The sequence below is a fragment of the Oncorhynchus mykiss genome, chromosome 18 (genome assembly GCF_013265735.2).
Source record: "Oncorhynchus mykiss isolate Arlee chromosome 18, USDA_OmykA_1.1, whole genome shotgun sequence".
NCBI lineage: Eukaryota > Metazoa > Chordata > Actinopteri > Salmoniformes > Salmonidae > Oncorhynchus > Oncorhynchus mykiss.
Genome location: NC_048582.1, coordinates 30,476,060 through 30,497,889, shown reverse-complemented (window position 1 = coordinate 30,497,889; position 21,830 = coordinate 30,476,060). Strand labels below are relative to the sequence as shown.

At 41.4% G+C, this 21,830-nt stretch overlaps 1 pseudogene; it reads left to right on the top strand.

Moving 5' to 3' along the window:
* Nucleotides 1-55: 55 nt before the first annotated feature.
* Nucleotides 56-8,207, top strand: LOC110496791 (annotated as a pseudogene).
* Nucleotides 8,208-21,830: the final 13,623 nt, after the last annotated feature.

Sequence of the window (21,830 nt, the reverse complement as noted above, 5' to 3'; positions counted from 1 at the left end):
ACAGGCACCGATTTTCTCCTCAGATGTTGCTGAAGGGAATTTCACATGTGTGAACATGACCCGAGGACCTCCAGATTTAGGTACTGTCCCACCCCACTGGTGTAATGCTACTTACTTTCCTAATTCTCCCCTTACAGTTGTCGCCAGAGCAGATGTCTGGTGGTGGTGCGGTGGTAAGCGGCTGTTTGGGCGTTTCCCTAAAAATTCTACTGGTCTTTGTGCTCTTGTCTCTCTGCTTCTTCCCATTTCAGTATACCCAATAGGTGTGACTGAGTTGGTGGCCCAAATTGAAAAGGATGCCTTCCCGTCCAAGAAAAAGAGGATGGCTGGATCTGATGGTGGTGACCCTACGTATATAGACGCCATAGGAGTTCCCAGAGGGGTCCCGGATGAGTATAAACTTGCTAACCAGATTTCTGCTGGGATTGAATCTTCTATTTGCTGGTGGTGTACCATCAACAAAAATGTAGATCGAATTAACTATATCCATTTTAATGTTCAGAAATTGGGCAACTGGACACAGCAAGGTTTTGAAGCCGTCCATGGTCAACTGGCTGCAACCAGCCTTATGGCCTTCCAGAATCGTATCGCAGTTGACATGCTCCTAGCTGAGAAAGGAGGTGTCTGTTCTATGTTTGGGGAACAATGCTGTACTTTTATCCCTAATAACACTGCTAGTGATGGAAGCTTGACCGTAGCCCTAGAAGGTTTGAGGACTCTTAATGGTAAAATGAAATCTCATTCTGGGATTGATACCTCAATGTGGGACTCCTGGATGAGTGCCTTTGGTAAATATAAAACCCTGGTCTCCTCCATTTTGGTCTCCATTTCGGTGTTCGCGGCCATTTTGGTTCTCTGTGGATGCTGTTGCATTCCATGTATCCGTTCCCTTACCACTAGGGTTATCTCTAGAGCTATTGACCCTTCCCCCCTTTCCCAGATGTTTCCTCTGCTTGCTAATGACCTGCCCGAATTTGAGGATGAGGTTGAGAGTGCCTACTAGGTTTTGTTTTTCTTTTCATGAAATGCTATGACTGCTGAAATAAGGGATAATGAGTGACACCCTGGTGGGTGTCAAAAAGGGGGGCTTAAATTTCACATCATTTTCTTTTGTTCTGTTTTTCAATGAGCTGTTGTTCTCTTTTGACATGAGGGTTGCAAGTTCCTAGGTGGCTGGTAGCCAATCTAGTACATAGTGGGATCGAATGGAGAACATGAAGGTATTTTAAACTTTGTAATTGTTAGCCTAGTTTATGTCACATCTCTTAGGAGATGTGAAGAGAGGGAATCACAAAACTTTTCCTTCTGGGAAAAGTTTTATTTTTGTGTCTGGATCTAGTTAGGTTGTGTCACGTCTCTGGGGAGACGTGAAGAGAGGGATTTGTAAGGAAGTGCTATTTCTTATGCAGGTGACCAGCCTACTGCTATTACATTGCTATAACTGAGACAACGTATTTTCACAGTAAAACATGTTAGGTCCCATACAGGATAGCTCCCACACCCACACACACAGCACACACACATTACACACACTAACTGCCGAGGACACACAGATAAGACATACACCCACACATTGGGAGGAAGAGACAGCCTTGACTTGCAGAAACCAGCGCACACACCTAATCTCCTTTCTAGCCGAACATTGTGTGACTGAGGACAGCGCACACACCTAATCTCCTTTTTTAGCTGAACATTGTGTGACAAGGAACGGCACGACAAGACTCAGAGGGATGACGGACGGCCCAACAGGGCCAATCCAAGAAGACTACACCTCAGCCTGAACCAACCCGAAGACCCGATCTTCTAGAATCAACCTACTTTCTGTTCTGTATATGAGACATGTGCAAACTGTTAGCGGGGCTTCTTTTCTGCTGGTTCCTTAAGAACCGAATGAAATGGGCCCGTATACATTGTACCAGATATCTTTACTCATAATTAAACTGTCACTTGTCATACAATAGACCACCTTGTCTGAATCGATCCTTGACCGGCTCACCCTCCTACATATCCCATTATCAACAGTATGGAAAACATGGGATTTCACATAGCTACTACAACTGACCTTACTGGTATTGACGGTAGTAATTATTTGTACTGTAATTGCAGGTATAGCTGTGGACCCACTGTCTATGACCATGCTCACCTGGGGAACCCACTCTCAAAGTATTTTTTGCAATGATACAAAAATGAAATGTGATAAGTTGATTTTGCTATACTGATACCGCTGAGCTTTTCTCTCTCTCATAGCGCCTATGTCAGATTTGACATCATCCAGATGGATCTATCCAGGGTCTTTGGCATTAATGTCATCCATGTCATGGTCATCAGACATCGATGATAAAGTCATCAGAAGAGCTTTGGAGGTAGGCTTATTATACCTCTGATGCAGCACCTATAATTGAGATGCTTTTGTGCTGATGATATTGGTGTAATTTTCATAATTTTATTATATTTTTGACATTGCAGAAAATCATGTCTCCAACAATCCTGGCCAGAATGCCCTTAGAGGAATTTAAAAATGACATGTTAGCCGTGAAGGTGTGTGAGTATGTAATGTTTGTTGGGTGGAAGAAAGGAGCTTTTGTTAGCTGTGTACTATATAGTACTTACCCTGCATACATTAATTACTGCACATATATTTGATATGCATGTTTCTTTATATTTTTCAAGGTTCTTCCTCCTGCTGTGCACTTGAGGGTCACTGAGACTATACCGCAAATCGTGGCTTTCATCGAGGGCATCATCAGAATTGAACACGCCTATGCCACAAAACAAGGTATGTCTATATGTAAAAGTCATTGTTACATTCTCAAGGCAAGATCAGTTTGCAAATAGTTGCAGAATCTGAATTCCGTGTGTTCATTCTGCTGCAAGGGACGTGCATTTCGATATCAGGTTCATCGGGGACTGTTACGGCAAGCTTATGGGTGCTGGAGATGCAGCTGGTGAGCCTGGTACGTGTTTACATCACTTCATTGTGACATGTTTTTGTCACACAGTGACTCTAACTTCTGTTGTGTTTGGAAGACTACAGTATGTTACTTTAAGACCATAAGCAAGGCAATGATTGACTAACTAATACATGCTTTGGGTAGGAACTAAGCTTTAACATACTGTTTCCTAGCGGACACAGAGAAACGGAACAGCAGGGATTTTGCCCTGTGTAAGGCTTCCAAGCCTCAGGAGCACCCCTGGAAGTCTCCCTGGGGCAAGAGAAGACCCGGCTGCCACATCCAATGCTCCACCATTGCCAGGTGCCAACTTCATTTTACTAACCCTTTGTTATTGAAGAATAACCCAATATTCATAATTTAGGACTAGCACTATGCTAGCTCTCCCATATCTGTTTGTCCTGTCTTGCAAATGAAAATGACCACTGGAGTTGGCAAGATGGCACAAACAGATCTGGAACCAGGCTATTTTAGGTCATAATTTCTTTGCTTATTGTTTTCAACTCATTCTCTGTCATAGTAATACATATTTTCCTACCTACCATGGCTTGTGTTAATCTGGCAGCTGGATATTCACTCTAGGGGTGTCGATCTGGTCTTCCCTCACCATGAGAATGAGATCGCCCAGTGTGAGGCCTACCGCCAGTGTGGCCAGTAAGGGAACTACTTCTTGCACTCAGGTAGGACTCCACAGTCCTGTGACACGTAGGTTGTGTTCAGTAGGGCACACCGTAGCAAAACAAACAGGAGAGTTTCTTATTGTACATGTCCAAGGAAGTCTCTTTCTGTTTCAGTCGGTTTTATTTAGTTTAAAAGATCATAAACATGACTGTGATGCCCACTTCGATGGATTATGCTTTACGACATGGATATTCAGCTAGCGGGATATACGCTGCACCGGCAAGCTAGAAGAGCACACTCCGAGGGGGGGTGGTCTGTGCATATTTGTAAACAACAGCTGGTGCACGAAATCTAAGGAAGTCTCAAGATTTTGCTCGCCTGAAGTAGAGCATATTGTGATAAATTGCAGTCCACACTACTTGCCGAGAGAGTTTTCAGCTATACTTTTATACCTTTAAACAGGTCAACATACACAAGGCTGCGGGGCCAGACAGAATACCAGAACGTGTGCTCCGGGTATGTGCTGACCACCTGGCAGGTGTCTTCACTGAAATTTTCAACATGTCCCTGATTGAGGTTATAATACCAACATGTTTCAAGCAGACCACTATAGTCCCTGTGCCTAAGAACACAAAGGCAACCTGCCTAATGACTACATACCCGTAGCACTCACGTCTGTAGCCATGAAGTAGTGCCAGTATAACAACCTGTCCTTCAACGTAACCAAGACTAAGGAGACGACTGTGGACCACAGGAAAAGGAGGACTGAGCACGCCCCCATTCTCATCGACGGGGCTGTAGTGGAGCAGGGTTGAGAGCTTCAAGTTCCTTGGTGTCCACATCACCAACAAACTAGAATGGTCCAAACACACCTAGACAGTTGTGAAGAGGGCACAACAAAGCCTATTCCCCCTCAGGAAACTAAAAATATTTGGCATGGGTCCTGAGATACTCAAACGGTTGCATCACTGCCTGGTACGGCAATTGCTCAGCCTCCGACCGCAAGGCACTACAGAGGGTAGTGCGTACGGCTCAGTACATCACTGTGGCTAAGCTTCGTGCCATCCAGGACCTCTAAACCAGGCGGTGTCAGAGGAAGGCCCTAAAAATTGTCAAAGACCTCAGCCACCCCAGTCGTAGACTGTTCTCTCTACTCTACCGCATGTCAAGCGGTACCGGAGTGCCAAGTCTAGGACAAAAAGGCAGTTTTTACCCCCAAGCCATAGGATTCCTGAATAGGTAATCAAATGGCTTCCCGGACTATTTGTATTGTGGGCCCCCCCCCTCTTTTATGCTGCTGCTACTCTCTGTTTATCATGTAATCATAGTCACTTTAACTATATATTCAAGTATATATGTACATACTACCTCAATTGGCCCGACCAACCAGTGCTTCCGCACATTGGCTAACCGGGCTATCTGCATTGTGTCCCGCCACCCGCCAACCCCTCTTTTACGCTACTGCTACTCTCTGTTCATCATATATGAATAGTCACTTTAACCATATCTACATGTACATACTACCTCGCTACTGTATATAGCCTCGCTACTGTATATATCCTCGGTACTGTATATAGCCTCGCTACTGTATATAGCCTCGCTACTGTTATAGCCTCGCTACAGTTTTTCTACTTTTTACTGTTTTTATTTCTTTACTTACCTATTGTTCACCTAATACCTTTTTTGCACTATTGGTTAGTAAGCATTTCACTGTTGTATTCGGCGCACGTGACAAATAAACTTTAATTGGATTTGACTTAAGTCCTGATTATTAATGATGGAGAACGGCAAAATATATATATTATATCTGTATTTCTACTTGTACTTTATTTTCTTATACATGACATTTTCATCTTAAAGGAAGTGCTGAGAATTTCAAAGTCCTTGAATAATTATATAACGATAAAGGTAAAGTGTTGATCTACAGTACATTACTACTTTTAAATCAATAAACTTCATTAAATTGTTTCAGGCTTGCACTATAGAAAAGGTAATTCGTTTTATAACAAGTCTTCATTCTTCCTAATTGAGGTAATATCTACTTCATGTGTGTCCATCTCTCTCACTTGTCGGACTTCCTAGAATCTTACTCCGTCAATGAATTCCGAATGTTCTGCCTGCTGACCAAATACAGATCAGGTGTGAACACTTTTTGGTGGTTTTTGTGGTACACTGGTTTTCATTTTACTCAAGTGATGTTGAGCTCATCGTTTTTGTTGTTCATAGCAATCAACTACAGTGACGCCAGCTTGAACGAAGCCTGGAGCTCCCTGGCAACCATTACTGCCTTCACCCATGATGCCAAGGCCTACATGAGGGGCCAGCTGCAGTGCCAGGCTGTGCAGGAGGGGGCATTATGGGAAAGGTAGGGCCTACATCTCCTTTCTGCTATTATACTTATATGCAGTGTAGTACAGCGTTGAATACACACAGAAGTTCATTCTAATTCAGGAACATCGCATCAGGAGAGTCACTTGCATTCTCAGTTGATTGAGACATTACTGCAATTTTCAGTTTTGATGATTGTTGGTATAATTTAATAATTCCAATATGTTTTCATTAATTGAATTCACTTATTCTATTTTATGAGAATTTGTAAGATTCTTATTTGCATAAAATAGACAGAGACCAGTCTTATCAAAAATAGATAATAGTATTTATTCTCAGAGCCATGTAACAACGAATGACAGTTTATATACAAAATATGACATCATAGGTTATAAAATATTATTTCTCCCAACAGTTCAAAAGTTCATTCTAGATAAACCTTCTGAAGTTTTCATCCATCACCATTCAGCAGACAGTTCCAGCTAATGGAAAACCTAAGAAAACACACACTGCCTTATCTGAACATTCCAGAGCTAAGTTGAGGTGGTTCAACCATAGGTTTATGACCCTTTCTGCTTACTTAAAAAAAAAACCTGGCTGGAATGGTATTTATTTAATGTAATGACCCCCCTGTTTCAGGCTCCACAATCCCTCACTTATGAATTAATATTGTTAATCAGATATAATAAAACAGAGTATAAGTTTACTTAGTTACAGTTCTATTTCAAATGGGGATATTGTTTAGTCATTATTCATAAAATTCCTAACAATGATGCCTTTGTCAAGGTGATATATTTGCTTGCATATTTTACACAAGGTGGGTCACTCATGTCTATGTTTAATAAGTCTGGTTGAACAGTTAATTTTCCTACCATAGCCCATGTCCTTCAGACGGTAAACAGATAAACCTTGACCAATTCCTTGGCGTCTGTGTTTTCAAGGTTGGCTGAAACCAAAGCAAACGTCGTCAGATGACTTTGATACGCCAAGGGTCGTCAACGCCATCATGAGCCTTGTTTTACCATGGGAACCGCCATCTTCAGCCCATCACTAAGGTAACCTGTCAAGATGAGAACCATGACAAATGTAGCGTACCCATCTGAGGAACAGGTTCAGGCTAAGAAAGTCAACATCTCAGCATGTCAGCACAACTAACCTGAATAAGATGTAACATCACAAGTCATACCTTCACATGACACAATTTATCATGTAGATTTTCCTGTGTTTCATAAGGTGATGGCTTATGGTGTACCACTGAATGGATTAAATCCCTGCCTTTTTCCAGTGCAACATATGATTGTGTACATGGTGTGTGTGCACCATTTTAATGGTAAATGTCCATAAATGTTACACTTTTCTTTCTGTGGTTAAAATGGCACCAATTATGGGCTTAAAATCAGGTTATCTATAATAATTATACTATTTTATGATTATACTATTTTATGTTACATTTGACATTTTAGTAATTTAGCAGACACTTTTATCCAGAGCATACTGGTCCCCCGTGGGAATCGAACGCACAACCCTGGCGTTGCAAGCGCCATGCAATACCAACTGAGCCACACAGGACCATAAGGTACCATAACCCTAACTGGTTTACTTGTTCCCATATCTCACCTATCTTCACCTTCAGGAGGCTCATTCTGTAGATTCTTCGGGGACCCAAGAGAACATGGTGGAGCAATTGGCTCGGTTCCGTAGCGATGAAGAGAGAGCCCACCCATGCCAGTCCAAGACCACACTCAGAAAGGGTACCCCTCCTCACAGCCTGCGACACCCTGCGGGAAAGACCTTTGGGAGGGCACATAAGGGTTGGTGTGTGTAGGTCAGTGGAATGTTCCTCAAAGGAGGAAGGGGAAGACGATCCTACTCAGTGAATTTCATAAAAATAGTGAAACTTTAAGTTGTCCTTTTGAGAAAATCTATACTAAATATATGCACTTCAAATAACTGATTTAAAACACAATGTTTCGAAATGAAGGTCTACAGTAGCCTCAACAACGTTCTCTCGGGTAGCACCATTGTGTAGCCGGAGGACAGCTATTTTTCGTCATCTGGGTACATTGACTTCAATACAAAACCTAGAAGGCTCATGGTTCTCACCCCCTTCCATAGACTTACAAAATTTACAACGACTTCCAGAGGACGTCCTCCAACATATCAGAGCTCTTGCAATATGAACTGACACGTTAGTTAACTGACACAGGTCAGTTAAGAACAAATTCTTATTTTCAATGACGTCCTAGGAACAGTGGGTTAACTGCCTTGTTCATTTTTTTTTTTTCATTTTTAGATTTCCTCAAGTAAACTATAGGATAAAACTAATCTAAGAAGTTGAACACTTGGATACTTTATGCCATCTAGTGTCTCTAAAAATACATCCTGCACCAATGATGCACATTAATGAAGCCTTATTATAACATTATGTTAACATCTTTAGCTACAGTGCCTTGCGAAAGTATTCGGCCCCCTTGAACTTTGCAACCTTTTGCCACATTTCAGGCTTCAAACATAAAGATATAAAACTGTATTTTTTTGTGAAGAATCAACAACAAGTGGGACACAATCATGAAGTGGACCGACATTTATTGGATATTTCAAACTTTTTTAACAAATCAAAAACTGAAAAATTGGGCGTGCAAAATTATTCAGCCCCTTTACTTTCAATGCAGCAAACTCTCTCCAGAAGTTCAGTGAGGATCTCTGAATGATCCAATGTTGACCTAAATGACTAATGATGATAAATACAATCCACCTGTGTGTAATCAAGTCTCCGTATAAATGCACCTGCACTGTGATAGTCTCATAGGTCCGTTAAAAGCGCAGACAGCATCATGAAGAACAAGGAACACACCAGGCAGGTCCGAGATATTGTTGTGAAGAAGTTTAAAGCCGGATTTGGATACAAAAAGATTTCTCAAGCTTTAAACATCCCAAGGAGCACTGTGCAAGCAATAATATTGAAATGGAAGGAGTATCAGACCACTGCAAATCTACCAAGACCTGGCCGTCCCTCTAAACTTTCAGCTCATACAAGGAGAAGACTGATCAGAGATGCAGCCAAGAGGCCCATGATCACTCTGGATGAACTGCAGAGATCTACAGCTGAGGTGGGAGACTGTGTCCATAGGACAACAATCAGTCGTATATTGCACAAATCTGGCCTTTATGGAAGAGTGGCAAGAAGAAAGCCATTTCTTAAAGATATCCATAAAAAGTGTTGTTTAAAGTTTGCCACAAGCCACCTGGGAGACACACCAAACATGTGGAAGAAGGTGCTCTGGTCAGATGAAACCAAAATTGAACTTTTTGGCAACAATGCAAAACGTTATATTTGGCGTAAAAGCAACACAGCTGAACACACCATCCCCACTGTCAAACATGGTGGTGGCAGCATCATGGTTTGGGCCTGCTTTTCTTCAGCAGGGACAGGGAAGATGGTTAAAATTGATGGGAAGATGGATGGAGCCAAATACAGGACCATTCTGGAAGAAAACCTGATGGAGTCTGCAAAAGACCTGAGACTGGGACGGAGATTTGTCTTCCAACAAGACAATGATCCAAAACATAAAGCAAAATCTACAATGGAATGGTTCAAAAATAAACATATCCAGGTGTTAGAATGGCCAAGTCAAAGTCCAGACCTGAATCCAATCGAGAATCTGTGGAAAGAACTGAAAACTGCTGTTCACAAATGCTCTCCATCCAACCTCACTGAGCTTGAGCTGTTTTGCAAGGAGGAATGGGAAAAAATTTCAGTCTCTCGATGTGCAAAACTGATAGAGACATACCCCAAGCGACTTACAGCTGTAATCGCAGCAAAAGGTGGCGCTACAAAGTATTAAAGGGTGCTGAATAATTTTGCACGCCCAATTTTTCAATTTTTGATTTGTTAAAAAAGTTTGAAATATCCAATAAATGTCATTCCACTTCATGATTGTGTCCCACTTGTTGTTGATTCTTCACAAAAAAATACAGTTTTATATCTTTATGTTTGAAGCCTGAAATGTGGAAAAAGGTTGCAAAGTTCAAAGGGGCCGAATACTTTCGCAAGGCACTGTAAATGACCCAACCACACACTTGAAGAGGGGATGCAGGCTGATTGGCACTGATGTATCCTTGTGTCAGTCATGTCTTACAGTGAGTAATTGTTAATAATTCACAAATTATGGTGCTGTGATTCACTTTTTGCGGTGACACTGTCTTCATGCTGCTCCGAAACATGAATCTCTCATTTGCGTCACAAGTCTGTGATGATTTGAGTGTTCCTTTAAGAAATTTGAATTTGATTTGAGTGATCCTTTAAGAAACATTAGGTGGATGGCTTAAGTGTTTCTCAGCAGCAGTTCTAACTTCCGCCACCATCTTGTCCATGCTGGTTGGTCCTTGGCTAAAGTAGGATGCAGTTTCAATGTCATTGTGGTTGCTGTAACTGACCCTTATGCCCCAAATACTGCATCTCTTATGGCTCCACACCAGATCTGTGCAACACTGTGAGGAAAGGGGGCCTCCTGATTTAAATATCAGATGGGCTAGCCTGGCATAAACAAAATTCTTGTTTTGAAATATCATCTGGGCTTAATGGTTATTGAATGTAGGGCATTGGTATAAATGACAACTCATAACCTGAATAAGTATAGAATAAATTAGTGAATTATAGATGTAGTGGCCATCTGGCCATGTTGTGATTCTAGGAAAGAAGAAGGCTCATTGTTCAGTGTTCACCATCCCCTTTTGAGGAAAACAGCACTTAGCCTTTTTAAATATACTGTACAGTTGAAGTTGGAAGTTGACATACACCTTAGCCAAATACATGTAAACTCAGTTTTTCACAATTCCTAACATCTAATCCTAGTTAAAATTCCCTGTTTTAGGTCAATTAGGACCAGTTAGTCAGAATAATAGTATAGAGAGAGTGATTTATTTCAGCTTTTTATTTATTTTATTGCATTCCCAGTGGGTCAGAAGTTTACATACACTCAATGAGTATTTGGAAGCATTGCCTTGAAATTATTTAACTTGGGTCAAACGTTTCGGGTAGCCTTCCACAAGCTTCCCACAATAAGTTGGGTGAACTTTGGCCCATTCCTCCTGACATAGATGGTGTAACTGAGTCAGGTTTGTAGGCCTCCTTGCTTGCACACGCTTTTCAGTTCTGCCCACAAATTGTCTATGGGATTGAGGTCAGGGCTTTGTGATGGCCACTCTAATACTTTGACATTGTTGTCCTTAAGCCATTTTGACACAACTTTGGAAGTATGCTTGGGGTCATTGTCCATTTGAAAGACCCATTTGTGACCAAGCTTTAACTTCCTGACTGATCTCTTGAGATGTTGCTTCAATATATCCACATCATTGTCTTTCCTCATTATGCCATTTATTTTGTGAAGTGCACCAGTCCGTCCTGCAGCAAAGCACCTCCACAACATGATGCTGCCACCCCTGTGCTTCACGGTTGGGATGGTATTCTTCGGCTTGCAAGCCTCCCCCTATTTCCTCCAAACATAACAATGGTCATTATGGCCAAATAGTTATATTTTTGTTTCATCAGACCAGAGGACATTCCTCCATAAAGTATAATCTTTGTCCCCATGTGCAGTTGCAAACCGTAGTCTGGCTTTTTGATGGCAGGTTTGGAGCAGGGGCTTCTTCTGTGCTGAGTGGCCTTTCAGGTTACATCGATATAGGACTTGTTTTGCTGTGGAAACAGATACTTTTGTACCTGTTTCCTCCAGCATCTTCACAAGATCCTTTGCTGTTGTTCTGGGATTGATTTGCACTTCTTGCACAAAAGTACGTTCATCTCTAGGAGATAGAATGCGTCTCCTTCCTGAACGATATGACGGCTTGCTTGGTCCCATGGTGTTTATACTTGCGTACTATTGTTTGTACAGATGAACGTGGTACCTTCAGGCCTTTGGAAATTGCTCCCAAGGATGAACCAGACTTGTGGAGGTCTACATTGTTTTTATCTGAGATCTTGGCTGATTTCTTTTGATTTTCCCATGATGTCAAGCAAAGAGACACTGAGTTTGAAGGTAGGTCATGCATAAAGTAGATGTCCTAACCTACTTGCCTATACTATAGTTTGTTAACAAGAAATTTGTGGAATGGTTGAAAAACAAGTTTTAATGACTCCAACCTAAGTGTATGTAAACTTCCGACTTCAACTGTATATGTTTGAGATTGGAGTACACATTGGGAGGGTTCTTAGACCATTCCTTACAGAATCTTTCCAGATTCTTGAAATCCTTCAGTTTGCGCTTATGGACTGCCCTCTTCAATTCAAACCACAGGTTTTCATTGGGGGCAAGTCGGAGGACTGAGATTGTCATTGCAAAACATTGATTTTGTGGTCAATTAACCATTTATTTGTGGATTTTGATGTGTGTTTGTGGTCATTGTTTTGCTGGAAGACCCACTTGTAGCTAAGTTTTAGTCTTCTGGAAGAGAAACCAGGTTTAGGTCTAAAATGTCCTGGTTCATGACCCAGGAAGCAAAACAGCCCCATAACATCAAAGATCCACCACCATACTTTACAGAAGGTATGAGGTTCTCTTCTTCATATGCATCCTTCTTTTTCGAGGCAAAACCGACCATTGGTGTGCATGGCCAAAGAGTTATATTTTGGTTTCATCTGACAATAGCACTCAATTACAATCCAAGTGGCAATGCTCTCAAAGTTTTTTTTATGGCAACCATTCCAAATAGCCTATTGGCATGGAGGTGGTGTCTAATTGTAGATTTTGAGACTTGGTGACACCAAGATATGACCAAGTTCTGTAATTCTCCAACTGTGGCCCTTGGACTTTTCATTGCCTTCCAAACCATCTTCCTCACTGTATGTGTGGACAAGATACACTTGCGTCCTCTACCAGGCAAGTGTACCAACAGTGGTTGTAAATGTCTTAATTGTTGCCCTAATAATGGTAAGTGTTATATTAGATTTTTCAGTTGTTATCATTGCCTGATTTATAAAAGTCACACACCATTTTTCTATTTTTTCATTGTGAGTTCTTTGCCTTTCTCCATAGTGATGGAATACAAATGGATTGCACTTGTGTGTTACCTAATTTTTTATATCCCAGTGAAACAGGAAGCCATGGAAGGCCACATAACATTTCCTTAAAATGAGATTAACCTAAAAAAAAGTTGAATGGTAATGCAGATTTAATATTGTTTGATTTTACTTATACATTTTTTTTGGGGGTGCCAATAATTTTTTCACCTACGCTCACATACACTCTGTGTCATGTTCTGACCTTTATTTCCTTTGTTTTGTCTTTATTTTAGTATGGTCAGGGCGTGAGTTGGGGTGGGCAGTCTGTTTTGTGTTTCTATGTCTTTCTATTTCTGTGTTCGGCCTAGTATGGTTCTCAATCGGAGGCAGGTGTCGATAGTTGTCTCTGATTGAGAATCATACATAGGTAGCTGTTGGTTTGTGGGTGATTGTTTCCTGTGTCAGTGTTTGTGGCACAAGGGACTGTTTCGGTTTGTTCATATTTATTGTTTTTGTGTTCATGTTGAGTTTTTCTTATTAAAACATGAACACTTACCATGCCGCATCTTGGTCCGATCCTTGCTACACCTCTTCAGAGGAAGAAATCAGCCTTTACACTCTGTGTAATTAGCACACACACACACACACACAGACAGACATAAATAATGTCTGTTTACCCCCTCTGTTTTGGCCCTATTATTATTAATATTATTATTTATTTATTATCGTGATCTTTGAACTCTGAGCTTTCTATTTTAGTTTTTCATTCAAGTTATTTCCATTCCATTGGATGGCCCTTTTCCATCTTACAACAAAATGTAATCCAACCCCTTATGATCTTCTAATGCAATCATCTTCTATCTCATGATACAAAAAACGACTTGTTGTTATGATATTATATTATTGTTAGGTATTATGTTATTCTCTCTCTGTTTCTCTCTCTCTCTGCATATTCTCCTTTATTTATTCACACTACACAGCTCTATTAGTTTCCATATGCCACTTATGTCAACACCTCAAACACATAAAATTATATTTAACTGAAGAAAATAGGATTATGTAGCCCTACCAGGCCCTGCTCTCTAATTTCATGTGTAATTCTGCACAGCTGAAAAACATAAACAAAAACATCCAGTCAAGTGGAATGTGAAGGGCTTAAAATGATCTTAACTAATCATACTCAAATAGAAATATCACCGGGCCAACACAGGTGTTTTATACACAACCTACCGTTGACATAATCCACATTTCCTGATATACTACAATAGCTAGTGGGAACATGATTCTAGGACCATTTTAAGTTCAATCGAATAAGAAAAAAAATATGTATGAACTATGATAGTTGTTTCCTATATAGGATGAGAAAAACATGGTCTTATTGTAGTATAATAAGCACAGTGGAATAACAGACTTGTGTATTCCATATAAGAGGTTTGGTATGTACATGCAGTTACTTTTACCTGATTGGTACCACTGTTACATATAATTTTCTTTTTTCCATTTTGATAGGAACATAGCTGTGATTCAGAACACAGATAGGGGAAACATCTTGATAGCAGGAACTTACAGGCTTCACATAATGTACACAGTAAGGTGGAATATCAATTAACCTCATTTGGGATCTCTATGATTTTCTAAGAATTTTGCTCGGGCAAAAGAAATTCACACATCTTAGTCAATCACGAAGGGTTGGGGATTTGCAATTGGCCACAGATGGCATACAATGCAAACAAAAATGAGTAAATAGGTTGTTTCTTGGTTGTCACGAAATGGTCCTCTGGAGGTTTTGTCTAGTTCCCGGTTGGTTACGCGGATGTTCTGAAAACGTTTTTAGGTCGTTCTTGGGACGTTGTGTCATGGTCCCCTGGTGGTCTTGCCTTGTTCCTGGTTTGTCCTAGGGACGTCACCTGATGGTCTTAAAGAAACGTCCCCACCCCCAAGGCACGAGCACCCTAGTTTCATTACCCACATCCCATTTTACTGTTGCCAAGACCATCAAGGCCCTGATTGGTGAACCACTGATCCAGTCACAGCTCTTTGTCTTTTGGCAATGCTCGCCCCCCACACACAAACAGTGCTTTTAACATAGTGTTTTGAACTTACATATTTGGCACACTTTGACACACTACCGTTCAAAAGTTTGGGGTCACTTAGAAATGTCCTTGTTTTCCATGAAAACATACATGAAATGAGTTGCAATATATTCAAGACGTTGACAAGGTTATAAATAATGATTTGTAATTTAAATAATAATTGTGTCCTTCAAACTTTGCTTTCGTCAAAGAATCCTCCATTTGCAGCAATTACAGCCTTGCAGACCTTTGGCATTTTAGTTGTCAATTTGTTGAGGTAATCTGAAGAGATTTCACCCCATGCTTCCTGAAGCGCCTCCCACAAGTTGATTGGCTTGATGGTCACTTTTTACGTTCCATGTGGTCAAGCTGCTCCCACAACAGCTCAATAGGGTTGAGATCAGGTGACTGTGCTGGCCACTCCCTCTGTCCAGTGTCTGTGTTCTTTAGCCCATCTTAATCTTTTATTTTTATTGACCAGTCTAAGATATGGCTTTTTCTTTGCAACAGCATCCTGGAGTCGCCTCTTCACTGTTGATGTTGAGACTGGTGTTTTGCGGGTACTATTTAATGAAGCTGCCAGTTGAGGACTTGTGAGGCGTCTGTTTCTCAAACTAGACACTCTAATGTACTTGTCCTCTTGCTCAGTTGTGCACCAGTGCCTCCCACTCCTCTTTCTATTCTGGTTAGAGCCAGTTTGCGCTATTCTGTGAAGGGAGTAGTACACAACGTTGTACGAGATCTTCAGTTTCTTACCAATTTCTCGCATGGAATAGCCTTAATTTCTAAGAAACAAGAATAGACTGACGAGTTTCAGAAGAAAGTTCTTTGTTTCTGGCCATTTTGAGCCTGTAATCAAACCCACAAATGCTGATGCTCCAGATACTCAACTAGTCTAAAGAAGGCCAGTTTTATTGCTTCTTTAATCAGAGCAACAGTTTTAAGCTGTGCTAACATAATTTCAAAAGGGTTTTCTAATGATCAATTAGCCTTTTAAAATGATAAACTTGGATTAGCTAACACAATGTGCCATTGGAACACATGAGTGATGGTTGCTGATAATAGGCCTCTGTACGCCTATGTAGATATTCCATAAAAAATCTGCCGTTTCCAGCAACAAAAGTCATTTACAACATTAACAATGTCTACACTGTATTTCTGACCAATTTGATGTTATTTTAATGGACAAAAACAAGGACATTTCTAAGTGACCCCAAACTTTTGAATGGTAGTGTACATGATTACATTGTGTATATTTATTCAAACAGTGTTTATTATTTAATATTTCCACACCTGGGATTGAAACTCACAACGTCTTGGTTCACGGCATCGCTGTGGTTCATGGCATCATGCCGCGAACCTCTTGTTTCATTGCGCCGAAACCCTTAAGGGACCTAATGGGAACGTTGCCCAATATTCTCAAGACTTCCCCTGTATGCTGGGTAATCATGTGGATTTATGCATTGTGACAGGTGGTGGGGAGGAAGTGCAGAGCAGCTGCATCTCTTAGGCGGTGTCCCAAATAGCACGGTATTTCCAAGTGCAGAACGTTTGATCAGAGCCCTGTACTATTTGGGAATAGGGTGCCATTTGGAACAGAGCTGAGTAGAACCTCTCTGCCCTACTCAGCTCTGTGAAGATTACATGTATCGGGTTAGCAACATTGGGAATGATCATCATGGTAAGACATTCCTCATTCCCCCCTCTTCTATGGCTTTGCCTGGCAATCACCCAGAGAGGAATATATTGAAATCATAAAACAGTTGTCACATACTGTACCAGTCAAAAGTTTGGACACAACCACTCATTCAATGGTTTTTCTTTATTTGTACTATTTACTACATTGTAGAATAATAGTGAACACATCAAACTATAAGATAACACAAATGGAATCATGTAGTAACCAAAAAAGTGTTCAACAATACTAAATGTAAATTTGAGATTCTTCTTAGGGCTCCCGAGTGGCGCAGCAGTCTAAGGCATCACAACTGGCCACGATTGGGAGTCCCATGGGGCAGCGCACAATTGGCCCAGCGTCGTCCGGGTAAGGGTTTTGGTCGGGTTAGGCCGTCAATGTAAATAAGAATTTATTCTTAACTGACTTGCCTAGTTTAAAGTTTAATAAAATTAAAGACACTGTCAGTGATTTATTTATAATTCAAGGCACACTTAACCAGCATGGCTACCACAGCATTCTGCAGCAGTATGCCATCCCATCTGGTTTGCACTTAGTGGGACGATCATTTGTTTTCCAACAGGACCATGACACACAGCCTGGATGTGTGTTGGAAGGGCTATTTGACCAAGAAAAAATGTGACGGAGTGTTGGCTCCCAAGTGGCGCAGCAGTCCAAGGCACTGCATCTCAGTGCTGGAGGCGTCACTACAGACCCTGGTTTGATCCTGGGCTGTATCACAACCGGCCGTGATCTGGAGTCCCATAGTTCGGCGCACAATTGGCACCCGGTATCATCTGGGTTAGGGGAGGGTTTGGCCGGGGTTGTAAAATAAGAATCTGTTTTTAACTGACTTGCCTAGTTAAATAAAGGTTAAATAATATACATATATCAGATCACCTGGCCTCCACAATCACCCGACCTCAACCCAATTGAGATGATTTGGGATGAGTTGGACCGCAGAGTGAAGGAAAAGCAGCCAACAAGTGCTCAGCATATGTGGGAACTCCTTCAAAAAGTGTTGGAAAAGCATTCCAGGTGAAGCTGGTTGAGAGAATGCCAAGAGTGTGCAAAGCTGACATCAAGGCTGAAGGTGCTAACTTTTAAGAACCTAAAATATAAAATATATTTAGATTTGTTTAACACTTTTTTGTTTAGTACATGATTACATATGTGTTATTTCATAGTTTTTTTCTACAATGTGGAAAATAGTAAAAATAAAGAAAAACCCTTGAATGAGTAGGTGTGGTACTGTATATGGAAAGAACACATGAATAAAGAGGGTGAGGGGGTTGAAAGAAGGACAAAAACAAAAAAACAGAAATAAATTTGCTAGACAAAAATGTATGTTTGAATCATAAAACATTTATCACATATATGGAGAGAACAGATGAATATAGAGGGTGAGGGATTTGATCGAGCGACAAAAACAGAGAGACAGAAACATAGCTGTGTGAAGATGTTTGGGGGTGGGAGTGCCAACAGGGCCCGTATAGGACTAGTAAAATACCATAGCACTACTTTTGTGGAAAGGTTTTTGATTATAGGCTAGATAGTGAGGGGGTTGAAGGAGGGACATAAACAACAGAAACAGAAAAACATTACCGTTAAAGAGAGCGAAACAGGGTAAGAGAGCATTGAGGGAGCGAGGGAGAGAGTGCGTACATTCTGTTTCTTTTCTCTTCACCTTCAAATAATATTTTTGCAGGAATCTCCTTGCGAATGATTTTGCCGAAGATTGTATCACCCCCGGGCTGGGCAACCTGAGTGAGCGACGTGCGTTCTCTGTAAACGTATGTATTTACAGCTTGCTGTGAGTCAGCATTGACTTTTTTACCCCTTTTTCTCCCAAATTGGTAATTACAGTCTTGTCCCATCGCTGCAACTCCCGTAAGGGCTCAGGAGAGGCAAAGGTCGAGAGCCAATGCGCCACGACCCTGCCAAGGCACACTGCATCTTGACACACTGCTCACCTAACCTGGAAGCCAGCTGCACCAATGTTTCAACTGGCAACTGTGTCAGAGTGAATGCGCCCGGCCCGCCACAGGAGTCGCTAAAGCGCGATGGACAAGGACATCCCGGCCGGCCAAACCCTCCCCTAACCCGGACGACGCTGGGCCAATTGTTCGTCGCCTCATCGAACCCGGATCTGTAGTGACGCCTCAAGCACTGCAGTGCCTTAGACCGCTGCGCCACTCGGGAGGCCCAAGATTTACTTTTTCAGTTTGTGGATTTTAACAATTTCCTAAATAACCAATACAAATGGTTTAAGTCACTGTTATGTCAATGTTTAATAACAACAACAATTCCCACCAAAAACAATGACACAAAAGTGTGTTTTCTGTTTGTCTCAGAAAGGCCAAGCCAGGCCAGGTTTCTCTTGGTGATTACCAGTATCGTAGCTATAAGCCCTCTCCTCAGTACACTATGTTTTTTTGTCTGATAAGAGGTGGTGGTTAGTACCAAGAACACATGTTGTGGTCAAGCTTAAACCTCTGAATCAACACTTTAATCAAAAACAGAAAAATAGGCAATGGTCAAACGTCACAAGGATCACAAACACAATGCCATAAACAATAACACCAGAGAACAACACTTATTAGACACCCCTGGGGATTGTATTTAATCTGTTCTGACGTGTGTGTGTTTTGAAAGCTTATGAAACCAATCAGGGCAGCTGAGCCTGGAGGACAGGGGGGTTAAATGGGGTGTTGAGTGGGGTTTCATATGACTGTTAGAGGGTTGGGGGTGGAGGGAGGCTGTGACATTAAAGTTCAGAGAGCAGGACAAGACAAATCAAATGTAGGTAGTATTTAGCATCGTGGCCCACAATTGGCTGGATGATCCAAGAGTTGGCAGATATTTGCTCCTCTGCTTATTGTAAAGACACTAATGCTGCTTTTTGACTGTAACACCAGTGATACTCTAGTGTTTACACCCTTATGTTATACTAGGGAAAATTGGGTTTCCATACCTATGGCTGACAGTGTAGACTTGTGAAGAGCATAGCCCAAGGCCGGCAGATGTTGATATTGAGTAATTTCATTTTACCTTCCAAAGGGAGAGCATGTAGCTGACAATACACTCATATCCACCGTGGACCGGTTCGAACATAATACATCTCCATTCAGGCTGAAAAGGCAGCAATTTCCTCCTTAACTATATTTAATTGCGAGAATGCAGACAAAAAAGGTTGGAAAAATGCGTACTTTCTTTAGGAAACACAATTTTCTACCACCATGCTAGAGTGGCTAATGCTACTTCCTGATGTTGCGCCCTGTGTTCAGCCAGGGGCGCTGCTTCAACCTGATTGGCTGAATGCTATACGGAACATCCGAGAGCATTAGCCACTCTAGCATGGGTGTGGAAAATGGTGTTTCATAAAGAAAGTATGCATATTTTCCCACGTTCTCACCATACAATTTAGCAGCCTGAATGGAGAATGTTTCATGTCCAAACCAGTCCACGGGGGTACGAATGCATAGCCGGCTGCATGCACTACCTTTAAGAAGAAACCACTCAATATCATCTGCCAGCCTTTGGGCTATTTATTTGATCTTTATTTAACTAGGCAAGTCAGTTAAGAAAGAACAAATTCTTATTTTCAACATGTACCTTGTCAGCTCAGGGATTTGAACTAGCAACCTTCCGGTTACTAGTCCAATGCTCTAACCACTAGGCTACCCTGCCACCCCGGCAATGAGGAGCAGAATCAACAACCTCTGCATAATCCAAACAGTTGCTTTGTGAGAAGAAGTTGAACTTCACAGTAATCATTGTTATGTAAAGGACAGCTGAAAAGTACCAGTGGCCCCAAGTGAGAGCAGGTCCCCTAGAGCCATGGCCCAGTGAGATACGAATGCCAGCCCACATAGATGGAAACAGAAAAGTCTGAGCCTTTTGTGTAAAACACTGGGGTAAATTCTGTATGGAAATGCACCATAAGACAAATCAATAAAGCAGTAGCTTTACAAACAGAGGTGTTTTTCTATGCAGGGACCATGAGCTTAGGTTAGCCTATATTAAGCACTTGTTTTTACAGCACAATGAATAACAAGTGTGTTGATGACGCATAGCCTACACACCAAATGGGAGTGGGGGGCATCATGTATCCATGACTGAGAATGTTGTGTTAGCTGAGAGGTCAACTGTGCATGCAGATTTGTATTTTAGAGAAAACAGAATAGGGCTAAGGGGTCGATTAAGTCCATTAAATGAAATAAATGGTATTAAATCTAGTCGAGTTGCTCCAGTAGGCCTATATGTAACATCCCGAGACTGGAAGTGTCTGGTGAGACTATTACTATTTTTCACGCGAGAAATAAAGTTATATCAAAAATAGCCAGACGGTGGCAGCATTTCAGGCTTTTACGCGCAATAGAAGTAAATAGAACCCCCCAAAACACATCTCATCCATCTCATCACCATCACGATGTAAATAGCCACCCTCCAACCTAAACGTGATTCCCACAGTATGACAAGCGATTAAAATTATTTTGTTGAAAAACTATCAATGTGCATAGAAACACAATTATCACAGTTCCATCTGGGAGATCAAATGCTTTAAATTGCAGGCTTGTTGATGAACCATGAGTAGAAAGTAGAAAGAATATAGAGGTCGGATACGCAGTTCTCTGCTGGACAGGGAGAGGGATACCCAAGCGCGCAAAATATATCACAACGCACGGTTATTTAAAAGTAGGGCGATGCTTATTTAGCGATTGCGACGCTCCATGACATGCACTGCAGTCTCACAACAATGCGAATAGTGCTTAGCTACATATTGTGCATTTGATAAAGAATAAACATTCACAGTTTACCACATTATACAGGGTAGGCCTATTGTATTTCCACAGCAAAAAAATAATACAAAAATGTAATCCTCTATATTATGCACCGATGCTGAAGGCTATGCGCGTCTCTGCCAAAATGATCAGAGTGCAATGCAAGAGGCAACATCGAGCCTATTTCTGCTATGTAGAACGCCTGCATTTGGACACTTACTCGATTATTACATCGTTACAATGTAGCGGAAGGAGGCGTTCATTTGCTATTTTGATACAGTTACCCTACGTTACAGTGATGTCTGCTGTACTATATGTACATGGAAAGGAAAAACGGGTAATATAGGAGTCGGGTTTAAAAGAACAGAAGGGATGGCTATGGCTGCTGTGAGTCGGGTC